The sequence below is a fragment of the Arachis hypogaea genome, chromosome 20, assembly GCF_003086295.3.
Source record: "Arachis hypogaea cultivar Tifrunner chromosome 20, arahy.Tifrunner.gnm2.J5K5, whole genome shotgun sequence".
Classification (NCBI taxonomy): domain Eukaryota; kingdom Viridiplantae; phylum Streptophyta; class Magnoliopsida; order Fabales; family Fabaceae; genus Arachis; species Arachis hypogaea.
The window spans coordinates 91641342-91653527 of record NC_092055.1 but is presented as its reverse complement, the minus strand read 5'-3'; the positions used below and the strand labels follow the sequence as shown (position 1 = coordinate 91653527).

Below are 12186 nucleotides of genomic sequence, written 5' to 3'. Positions count from 1 at the left end.
ACAGTAATAAGATTTCATAATTAATTGCATCATTCTTCTTCTACTCCCTTCTATCTTATTTTGCTCAAGGACGAGCAAAGCTTTTAAGTTTCGTGTGGAAAAGCTCAGCTTTTTGCTTTCCATAACCATTAATAGCATCTAAGGCCGGAGAAACCTCTAGGAAGAGGAAAAACAAAGGCAAGGAAGAGACATAGAGGATCACTCCATTGGTTCTTCAAGAGGAAGAAGAAGCCACTATCACTAAGGTGGACCCGTTCCTTAATCTCCTTGTTTATTTTCTTTTCTATTTTCAGTTTTCACTACAAGAATTTGACAAATTAGCGACGAATTTTTGCGAGAAATATGTTTTGTCACTAATCCGTCACTAACTTGCGAGGAATTAGTGACGCACTAACGACAAAATTAATGAGCGGTCACAAAATAACTGAACTTAGAAAAGCGACTGATTAGCGAGAGATTTACGAATAAGTTTGTTTCTCGCAGATTGACTTTTGTGGCTAAAAAAAGAGCGGGAAAAATTTCCTCACTAATTTGTCACAAATTAATTAGCGAGTGACATTGTTCTAGCAAATCAGTCACTTAGGGGTTCAATCGAATAAAAGTAAAGTAACGAGTGAAATTATTGTCACTATTCCATCGCAAGTGTTTGATATACAATTAGCGAGAAACAATTCACACACTAGTTCGTCGCTAAATAAACTTTGTGCGAAATGGCTAATTAGTGAGGAACAACGTTCCTAGCTAATCCGTCATGAAGAATTGAAATGTATTTTGCGATGGATAATTTCCTAGCTAATTTGTCACCAAAGTTTTTATTTTTTAGCGAGCAACTAGTTTATCGCTAATTTGTCGCATAATATTGTAAAATTCAAAATAAGAGTAGCGACAGAAAATAGTCGTCGCTAACTCGTCGCAACAGATAAATCATTTAGCTAAGGAACTGTTCCTCGCTAATTAGTCGCTAAAGTGGAAATATGGATATTGAGCGCCTAGGACCTAAGTAGTGAGAAATTTGCGACCATTTAACAACTGACACAGTTTGTTCGCTGATTTCAAGTCGCTGATTAGCGGGCGAAATACATTTGTCTCTAAGTTGTCGCAAGTTTAATTTAGCGAGCGAGTTGGCAAATGCAATCTTGTCACAAAGTAAAAGCTATATCCTACCTATTTTGTAGCAAATTACTCGCTAATCTCGTTGGAAATCCGTCGCAGAGTTATAACAAATCCAAAACTGATCAAGAAAATTTTATAAGTAACTAGTCGCAATTGAGTCACTAATCAAAAGCTTATTTAGTGAGGAATTAGCGACCGTTTAACAACTGATATACTTTTCTCGCTTATTTCATGTTGTTACTAATTTATTAGAAAAAATATTAGTCCCAAGTTATTACTAATCACTAACCACTATATACATTCATGAAAAATTCATGAAAAAATCATTAAAAAAGTAATACAAATGATTTTAATTTATTTATTTTAAAATAAGATCATTGATATTTACATAAATATTTTCATATTTTTTTTAAAAAAATCTTATCTACCTTATAAAATATTTTTTAAAATTAAAATTCTTTTTAAAAAAATCAAAATGAAAATTTGAAAACAAAAGAAAAAAAAGTAACTCAAGAAACAAAAAAGTATTTAATTTCAAAATTTTAAAATGTATCTATAAGAAATTTTTTTTATTATTTCAAATAAAAAATTGCGTATAAGCATTATTTCTAATGCTTTAAATCAAAATTTGAAAATTTTATTATCGTTACATGAAAAAACTAAAATGAGCCCTATTATATATACTATATATGAGATTTGAGATCTTGTTATATATTGATGCAAGACGTAATCAATACCTATATATATATATATATATATATATATATATATATATATATATATATATATATATATATATATAATTAAATTTAATAAATAATGCTAACAAACTTGATTTATACATATAATCAAACTTTACAAATAACATTTCAAATTTATAATCATAGCACACATATACAAATGTACACTTGCTATCATAGTTGTAAAAATCGAACCGGATCGACCGGTTCGAGCAAAAAACTAATGAATCGGATCCTAATTCAGTTCGGTTTATTCCTTGAACCGTTTAAGGAAAAAAACCGGTATGATCCAGTAAGAATCGGTGCAAACCGAAAGCAACCTCCACTTGCCTCTCAACCATTGCACTTCTAATTATTATATTTGACAAATACTAATTATATAGTATACAAAAACATCTAATTTAATTTAATTTTTGTTTTTTCTATTTTTCAAATTAATTATATTTTAATTATATACCATTATTAATATAAATATAAATTTCACTAAAAATTTATTAATTTACTTGATCTATTTTAATGCTAGTATTGTGATTAAGGTTATTTGTTTTGATATTAGTGTTAAAATCTATTGATATTATAATTAGATGATATTATAACTAATCTATTAAGAGTAATTGTTCGGTTGCTCGGGTACCGGACAGGTCAAAGTGAAGCTTCAGTTGGTGAGACGAAGAATCGCCTGGTTCCGGGTTACTGGGTTGGAGGTGGAGTAGCTGACGTTCCGAGCTCTTCGTGTGGAGAAGGGGGTATCACCTGCAAAGACACTCCGATGCTCTAGTCAGTCAGGTGTGCAAGCGAAAAATGTATAAAGTGATGTGTGTCGTACCTTGGGGGAGGGGTAGGACCCTCCCCATATATACTGTGTCAGAAGTGGATCCCGTAAGAACAGATCCACCTTCCTCGAAGTTTCCTCTTACAGTTGTAGTGATGAGCTGCCAATGACGCGTGTCCGGGTCGGTGGTTGAGTGGCTCGTACCCGACCGTTCGAGTCGGGTGGTCTATGGGTCGGGTCGGCCCGCGAGCTGTTTGGGTCAAGCCGTTACAGTAATCAAATTAGTTTTATTAATATTTGGGGTTAAGATAATTAATATTCTTGTGTAAATTTTTATAATTGGTTATTTGAAATTAAAACTCAACAATAAAAGTATTATATAATTTAATTTAAGAAATTTGTATTATGATTAAATTACGATTAATTTTATTAAATTGAGTTCTTAGAGATTAATTTATTAAGAATGATTAAATTAATTTTTATAAATACTTTGAGTTTAAGTTAATTAATGTGTATGTACAATTTTTATTATAATTAGTTATTTTATACAAATTAAAATTAAAATTTTGATAGTAAAAAATTATGAAAGATTATAGCATATAATTTGAATAATTGATATTCTCGAATTTAAACTGTATTTTATAAAATTTGATTAGTATATTTATTTTATGATTTAAATTAAAGATAATCATTTGAGTTCATTGATATATTAATAAATAAAATCTTACGTATTTTAAAAATAATTTTTATAATATTATATTTAATTTTTAAATTATTATTTTATCTCAAATATTTTATAAAATTATTATATTACTGGTACATATTTTACTCTAACCTTAAAGTTTTCAAATAAAACCCTAATTCCATTAATCCCTAAATCAAAACAAGCAAAACATACGCAGAAGGGGCAGAAAAGAAACAGGGAAACAGAGAGGGGGAAATGGGAAGAAGAGGAAGGAGAAGAAAGGGACGGGATGGAAGGGAAGGCGCCGGGAAGACCGTCGTCGCCGTCGCCGTCGCCCTCAGATGAAGGTGGATGAGTGACTGAGAGAGAGTCGGACGTGAGGAAGGAGAAGAGAGATTGAGAGAGGGAGACGGAGAGCTCGAGAGTCGAGGAAGGGGAGGAAGGCTGCTCCCGTCATCACCGCCGATTCCGCCTAGACCGCCGCCGTCACCATTGAGGGAGTCACTGCCGCCGAATCCTAACCGTCGCTGCTGTCAGAAGAACGAACCTGGAAGGAGAAGGACGAGGTCCGTTCTCGCACTGTCCTGCTCCGCCGCCGCCGCTGCCATCGATTGGGGTCACACCGTTGCTGTTGCGCCCTGTTTTCGTTGATAGAGCCACTGTTGAGAGTCTGTCGTCAGAGAAGCATCGTCGGCGTTGCTGCTGTAAACTATTTCAGCTACTGCCCTGGTATTGCTCGGTCACCACAGCCTCCTTTGTCCTTGTCTCTGAATTCTGTACCATTCACGACCTATTTTGATTATTGTTATTCTTGCTTGCCGCTTCTGCCTTCGTCGAAGGGAGTGAGAACGCCGTCAAACAGAATGTGAGAAGGGAGAGGAGTTGTGTTCTTTAGCTGTCGCCGTCGTTGCCGAAACCAAGACAAATTTACCGGTAACTCTGCTGTTTCCATTCTTGAATTTGCGCTACTTCCATTTTGTTCCTTAGTCTTTTTCTGTTCTGGTAAGGAAAACCCATGTCTCTGTTTAACACTCCTGCTCTGCCTTCTCTGTTTGCTGATGGAACTATCATAGGAGATAGTGTTGATGATAATAAAGAACTGTTAGAGTTGTTGCTGCTGCTGCTAGTTTGGTTCGAGTCTGTTGCTGCTACAAACTAAAACAAAAGAGGGGTTTGCTGCGCTTAATTATCAAATTTCGGCTAATCGAGGTAGGGGGTTTAATTTAAACGGTTTTAATTTAAGAATGCCGACAAAGTTTATTGGATAACTGCAAATAGGTATAATAGTTGTGAGTGATTGATTGATTATATGAATGTTGAATTGTGGCTGAGATTGTGATTGGAATGATTGAGATTTTGGTTGGAACTTTGATTGAATTCGTTGATTTTGTCAAATTGATCATGCGTGGTTTATGAATTGTTTGATGAGGGATTGTTGTGAATTCTGTATTTTGATGGATTAAATTGAAATTTTTGTTATTAAACTGGTTATATGATTATTGTAATGGACTTAGTTGGTGATTGATTGGAGTTGGGTTTAGAGAATATTTGGAGGAATGAATCTTGAAATGTTGAATTGATTGTTGAGAATCTGAGTTTTGAAATTAAATGGAAACTTTGGAAGTAAATCGGATATTCAACAGTAATCGAAATGATAAGAGAGTAAAAGCTAAGTAAACTAGGATGAAATTCGTTGTTGGAATTTAATTTTGAGAAGTTTGAATTAACTGGAGAATTAGTTGTGATTTTCAAAATTAAACTGAAAAATCTGATTTCCTGCATTATCTTTAAATGAAATCGGTAACTTTGAAAAGTTATAACTAATTCCGTGATGATCGGAATTGTGTGAGACCAAGTCTGGATTAAGCTTGGGTATATAAGGAGCTGGACTGGGGAATTTAAGACATTTTTTTTAAGTATATGATTTATGGTGAATTTTTGAGTTATGGTTGTGGAATCTGATTTTTACTGCAGAATATTTAGAACAGCAGTAACTTGTTGGCTCTGCTGTGAGTGTTTCGAATTGAATTTTGAAATGGAACCAATTTTAAATGAAACTTTGGTCCTATTATTTTAATGCCGTAAAATTTCAGAACGGTTGGACTTGTAGTTTTAAAGATATGAATTTTTGAAAGATGATGCATTATGCAGTAAAAGCCAGATTCTGTTTCCTTAAATCAGTAACTTTGAGAGTTTATAACTTTGGATTCTGGATAGATATTGAGATGGAACCAATTGGAGGTGAAATTTAAGTATGTTTAGCATATGTGATTTAAATTTCAGGGCTGTCAATGTTTTAATGAGTAAGTTATGAGATTTGGAAGAGGATATGTTCATTAACTTTTAAAACAGAATTCTGCAGAAAATTACTTAACTTCTAAGTTATATAACTCCTTTATTAAAAATGATATTGATCTGGAACCAATTGGAAAAGAAACCTGGATCAGTGAAGTCGAACCACATTAATTTTTAAGATCGTTGGATTTAACTTGGATTTTATATTGAATTTTGAATATCACATGCTGCTGTTTTCTGATTTAAAGACACTGCAGAGCAGTCACGGTTTTGCTTCTATTCCCGAAGTTAGAGTAAGCAAAAAATTATGATTTTTCATTTAATAGAAAGCTTAATCCGAGACGGTCGTATGGATATAGAGTTTGTGTAATTCCGAATTTATTTGATATTTTAAAAACAAAATTGAAATTAGGCTGCCAATGTTGTTTTGGTAACTACCCTGGGTATAGGGTTTAAAAATTGATTTTTACACTATTATCAAGTATTTTGAGAATATATTGTTGTGGTACTTGCTGATAAAAGGTTGGTGAAATGTTGAGAAAGAGGAAACCCGTATGGGTGGCTAAGTTATATTTTTAGAGGAGGTTATGTTCGAATTTTTATAAAAGTATAAGGTTGTAATTAAAACGAATATTTAAGACTTGTTTAAAGACGATAATTTTGCTGATTCTTTTGAGAAAAGATTATTTGGTTTATGAGGTTGTTGGCAAGGGCGTGGAAAGAAGGTTAACATCCTCTATTGATTTAGTTGGTTGAACTTGCACAAATTACTACTGTAGAGTGATGTTATTGAACCTGTTTTCTGATGCAATCTCTTTTAATGGGAATCAATTGTTTGATTTTTGGTCAGTATTAAATAGTCAATTATTGTACTCTCTTTTTTCAACGTCTCTTATCAATTATTCAGCTATTTGCTGGCTCATGCTATTTTCGACTCACCCTGTTCTCTTCTGTTGAGAGGAGCTGAAAATGAATCCTGTTTGTGTTTCTTGGTAAAGTTTCTACTTTAATTTCTCATCTTGCTTTCTTCTATTTGATTCTGTTGTTTATCTTGATTAATTTTTTTTGCGTGCAAACAAGAATCACATGATGTTGTGTAGTGTAGTGCAGTGGCTTTGATTTTGACTGCTGTTGGATTCTTTATAATTATAAAAATTCTTTTCTTTTATTTTTTGTTGAATTTCTTGCTACTTCTTTGGTGATCATCTTCTATAAATCCATTTATGGAATTTTTTATCATGGGTTAGTTTGGCTTATAGTTCTATGACCTCATGTATGGACACAAAATTTTCCATTTTTCTATTGATTCATGTTACTTTTCCGTAATCTGCAGAACTGATGAGGTAATCAACACTCAATTGATGGTTTCTCGGTAAATTCTCCAAAAATGGGTCAAGTATTTTTCTCCATATTTCAGCTGGAAACAAAGAGGTTGTTATGGCTTATTGGCATTACATTTGCAGTATGTAAATTAAATTATTAGTTTTATTATAGAATTATAATTTTTTAAATTATAATTATAGCATGTAAAGAATTTATGTAAATCAATAAAAAAATCAATTCTTTTTATACTTTCTTATTTTCTCCCTTCAAAAGCGTGGCTATATCTCCTATTGGCACGCTTTCGAAGTGTAGCTAACACTAACTCAATTGGCACGTTTCTAAAAAAGCGTGGTGAAAAGATATTGCTATACTTTTTGCATATTTGGAATGCTTTAAAAGCATAGCAAAACCCAGTTTTTTTGGTAGTGCGAGATACTTATCGATTTGTTACTAGTTTAAAAGGAATTTGCGATGACATTTTGCGATAGTATTACAACTAATTGACTACAGATTATTTCCTAGCAAATTAGCGACTATTTCGTAACTTTACTTTCTCATTTCGAATAGCTTTGGTTTAGCGACAAAATTCCTACAAATTTGATTAAGAATTTTTAAAGATTAGCTATAAATTTGCTACAAAATGTGACAGAGTTGCGATCATATTAGCGGACAACTTGCAACGAGTTAGGTTCGGAAAAATTCCTCTCGAATTAGCGTCAACTAATCATTCCATTTTGTCTACGAAGTTAGCTTGCATTTAGCGATGAGTCTGTTGCAGTAGAGTTTGTCGCTAATTAGCGACTACCGTTTAGTCTATTTCTTCTATGGAATTAGCTTTTACTTTAGTGATGGATTTGCGACTATCTATTCGGTAGCAAAAAAACTTTCCGATGAATTAGCGACTGTTGTGTTTGCCTCACTGATTTGCGACTTGTAATCAGCGAGGAAAGCATTAGTAGCTAGGCGGTAGCTAATCCGTCACAAATTATATTTTGCGTCGGATTAGCGACGATTTTACGACTCGTTTTGTGGTAGCTAATCGGCCATATTCTTGTAGTGTTTTATGCTATATTTTGACTATGTTTGTGTCTTCATTACATGATCATTAGTGTTTAGTGTCTATGTCTTAAAGCTATGAATGTTCCATGAATCTTTCACCTTTCTTAAATGAAAAATATTTTCTGAAAAAAAAAAAGAAGTACATGAATTTCGAATGCTATCTTGAAAATAGTTTAATTATTTTGATGTGGCGGCAATACTTTTTGTTTTCTGAATGAATGCTTGAACAGTGCATATTTTTTATAGTGAAGTTTATGAATGTTAAAATTGTTGGCTCTTGAAAGAATAATGAAAAAAGAGAAATTTTATTGATAATCTGAAAAATCATAAACTTGATTCTTGAAGCAAGAAAAAGCAGTGAAAAACACAAAGCTTGCGAAAAAAAAGAGGCGAAAAATAAAGAAAAAGAAAGAAAAAGAAAAAGCAAGCAAAAAAAGCCAATAGCTCTTTAAACTAAAAGGCAAGGGTAAAAAGGATCCAAGGCTTTGAGCATTAATGGATAGGAGGGCCCAAAGGAATAAAATCCTGGCCTAAGCGGCTAAATCAAGCTGTCCCTAACCATGTGCTTGTGTCATGAAGGTCCAAATGAAAAGCTTGAGACTGAGTGGTTAAAGTCGTGATCCAAAGCAAAAAGAATGTGCTAAGAACTCTGGGCACCTCTAACTGGGGACTCTAGCAAAGCTAAGTCACAATCTGAAAAGGTTCACCCAGTTATGTGTTGTGGCATTTATGTATCCGGTGGTAATACTGGAAAACAAGATGCTTAGGGTCACGGCCAAGACTCATAAAGTAGCTTTGTTCAAGAATTAACATACTAAACTAGGAGAATCAATAACACTATCTGAATTTTGAGTTCCTATGCATGCCAATCATTCTGAACTTCAAACAATAAAGTGAGATGCCAAAACTGTTCAGAAGCAAAAAGCTACTAGTCCCGCTCATCTAATTGAAACTAAGCTTCATTGATATTTTGAAATTTATTGTATATTATATTCTTTTTATCTATTTTGTTTTTTGTTGCTTGGGGACAAGAAACAATTTAAGTTTGGTGTTGTGATGAGCGGATAATTTATACGCTTTTTGGCATTGTTTTTAGGTAGTTTTTAGTATATTTTAGTTACTTTTTATTATATTTTTATTAGTTTTTATGCAAAAATCACATATCTGGACTTTACTATGAGTTTGTGTATTTTTCTGTAATTTCAGGTATTTTCTGGCTGAAATTGAGGGACCTGAGCAAAAATTTGATTCAGAGGCTGAGAAAGGACTGCAGATGCGGTTGGATTCTGACCCTCCTACACTCGAAGTGGATTTTCTGGAGCTATAGAAGCCCAATTGGTGCGCTCTCAATTGCGTTAGAAAGTAGACATCTTGGGCTTTCCAGAAATATATAATAGTTTATACTTTGCCGGAGATTTGATGGCTCAAACTGGCGTTAAACGCCAACCAGAGACCCTTTTCTGGCGTAAAACACCAGAACTGGCACACTTCTTGGCGTTAAACGCCCATTTTGGCACTCAGGGTGGCGTTTAACTCCAATTTGAGGCATATGCACGTGGAAGCTTGAAAGCTCAGTCCAAACACTCACCAAGTGGGCCCCGGAAGTGGAATTCCGCACTATCTACACATACTTACTCATTTTCTATAAACCTAAGTTACTAGTTTATATAAAAACTACTTTTAGAGATTCATTTAGCAAATCATGACATTTTACATCTCATATTGTATCTTCTACAGCATGAGTCTCTAAACCACATAGGTAGGGGTGAGGAGCTCTGCTGTGTTTCAATGGATTAATGCAATTACTATTGTTTTCTATTCAATTACGCTTGCTTCTGTTCTAAGATACTCACTCGTACTTCAATATAAAGAATATGATGATCCATGACATTCATCATTATTCTCAACTTTATGAATGCGTCCCTGACAACCACTCCCATTCTATCTGAGCTCAACGTAGTCATTGGGCGACAGCTTGAGTGTGTATCTCTTGGGTCTCTGATCCACGGATTCAACTTGCCTCTCCTGACAACAGAGCATTCGAATCCGTGAGATTAGAACCTTCGTGGTAGAGGCTAGAACCAATTGGCAGCATTCTTGAGATCTGAAAAGTCTAAACCTTGTCTGTAGTATTCCGAGTAGGATCTGGAACGGGATAACTGTGACGAGCTTCAAACTCACGAATGTTGGGCGTAGTGACAGTGTACAAAAGGATAGAGAGATCCTATTCTGACAAAAGTGAGAACCGACAGATGATTAGCCGTGCGGTAGTTGTACCTGGTATTTTTCATCCGAGACGAGAGATCCGACAGTTGATTAGTCGTACAGAAACCGTGCCTGGTATTTTTCATCCGAGAGGATGGATGGTAGCCATTGACAACGGTGATCCACCAACATACAGCTTGTCATTGAAGGAAGCCATGCGTGTTTAGAGAATAAGACAGTAGGAAAGTAGAGATTCAGACGACAGAGCATCTCCGGAACCTCAACCTGTTCCTCATTACTGAATCACAAGTAACCCTCAATTCATGTTATTTACTTTTCATGAACAAAAAATTATTTTGATCACTAATCTCCTAACTAAGATTTACAAGATAACCATAGCTTGCTTCAAGCCGACAATCTCCGTGGGATCGACCCTTACTCACGTAAGGTATTACTTGGACGACTCAATGCACTTGCTGGTTAGTTGTGCGGAGTTGCAAGGGTGTGATTGCAATTCCGTGCACCAGTTAGCAATGAGTATTTTATTTTTTGTGATTTTTGCAATGTATACATGTTTGTGGATGATATTTGTCTGCTTTTGTTATTTTGATCCTATTTTTTTGAACCAGAGTCCTTGTTAGGGTTTGTTTTAGTTCCTATGTTACTGGGTGCAAGGATATCTATATATGCTCTATTTTCAATGCTTGATAAATAGGTTTACGTGTGTGTGTGTGTGTGTGTGTGTAAATTTTTTATGACATCTGTTAACTTTGTTGCTGAATTGTAAATATGTTGAGAATTTTGTGTGTGATTGTCTTTATACCAATTTTGTTGCTGAATTGTAAATATGTTGAGATTTTTGTGTGTGATTATCTCTGTACCTATTAATTTGATGTGATAATGGTAACTATACTTTTCAATCAATTATGCAGACAGAGGTATTGATGGATATTATGTTCCATCATGGGAAAAATTTCAGAAAGATGGTAATGGGAACACAATTTATTCACCTGTTAATAATGCATGTCTTAGTGACCTTGATGAGGATACACTAGATTTATTATTTGTCAGAAATTATTATAAAGAACTTGGGTATGACAATAAGTTAGGGGAGATATGGTTTATGACTCAAAAGAACAATGCCCTAGTTGATATTTATTTTGAGCATAGAATTTCAACACCAGAGTTTCTTGAGGAGAAAGATTCTTGTGTATGTTGATGATGAAATAACGGAGAGTGGTGATGTTGATGCAAACTTGAAGGGCAAACCCAACATTGAGATTAGTTCTTCTATGTCCACTCCAAACCCCTTGCCAAAGAAAGACTTGAATCCTATCCCAAATTTCACTTCAGACACCCTGCCCAGGAACAATAAAACTATGGCCAAGGAGAATGAAACCATAGCTATTGCTCCTGATAAACCCTTGTCCACCAACAATGAATGCATTACCCTTGCTGCTAATAAACCTATTTCCAAGGAGAATGAAACCAAATCTCCTGCCAAAAACCAATAAATTCCTTACCACATCAAAGGCAAATCCTTAGTCCATGGCAAAGCCTAAGCCTGTTAGTAATGCTACATCAAAAAAACAAAACCTTAGTCCAGTAACAAGCCTAAGTCTAATTTAAAGTCTATACCAAAGCCCAATTTAAGGTCTAACAGAAGGTCATTGAAGGAATTCGGAGTTGTACAAGGGCTTCTTTAAAAGGTAAGCACGTTTAACAACATCAGTGGGCCAATAAAAGGTGATCATTTTTCATCTAAAGATAAGCATACTACTGAAGACAACTCTTATGAACCTGGCCAAGAAGATAGCTCCTCAAGTGGTGATGATGAAGCTGTTGGTAGCATATCAAAGGCTAAGATGAAAGACATGAAGTTCAGACATGCAACTGCACCTGCCTTTGCAAAGCCAAAAAGGAATCTAATTTAATGATGATGATGCACTAATTATGGATAATGAAGCTAAAGAGGTGGACTTTACGTATTTGGG

At 34.4% G+C, this 12186-nt stretch overlaps 1 long non-coding RNA gene across 1 annotated transcript; it reads left to right on the top strand.

Annotated features, from left to right (window-relative positions):
- Positions 1 to 3463: 3463 nt before the first annotated feature.
- Positions 3464 to 7172, top strand: LOC112784851 (uncharacterized). Its single transcript, XR_003194092.3, has 4 exons — positions 3464 to 4039; positions 4150 to 4243; positions 4384 to 4519; positions 6939 to 7172. It is a non-coding gene; the product is annotated as an uncharacterized lncRNA (long non-coding RNA).
- The last annotated feature ends 5014 nt before the right edge of the window (positions 7173 to 12186 follow it).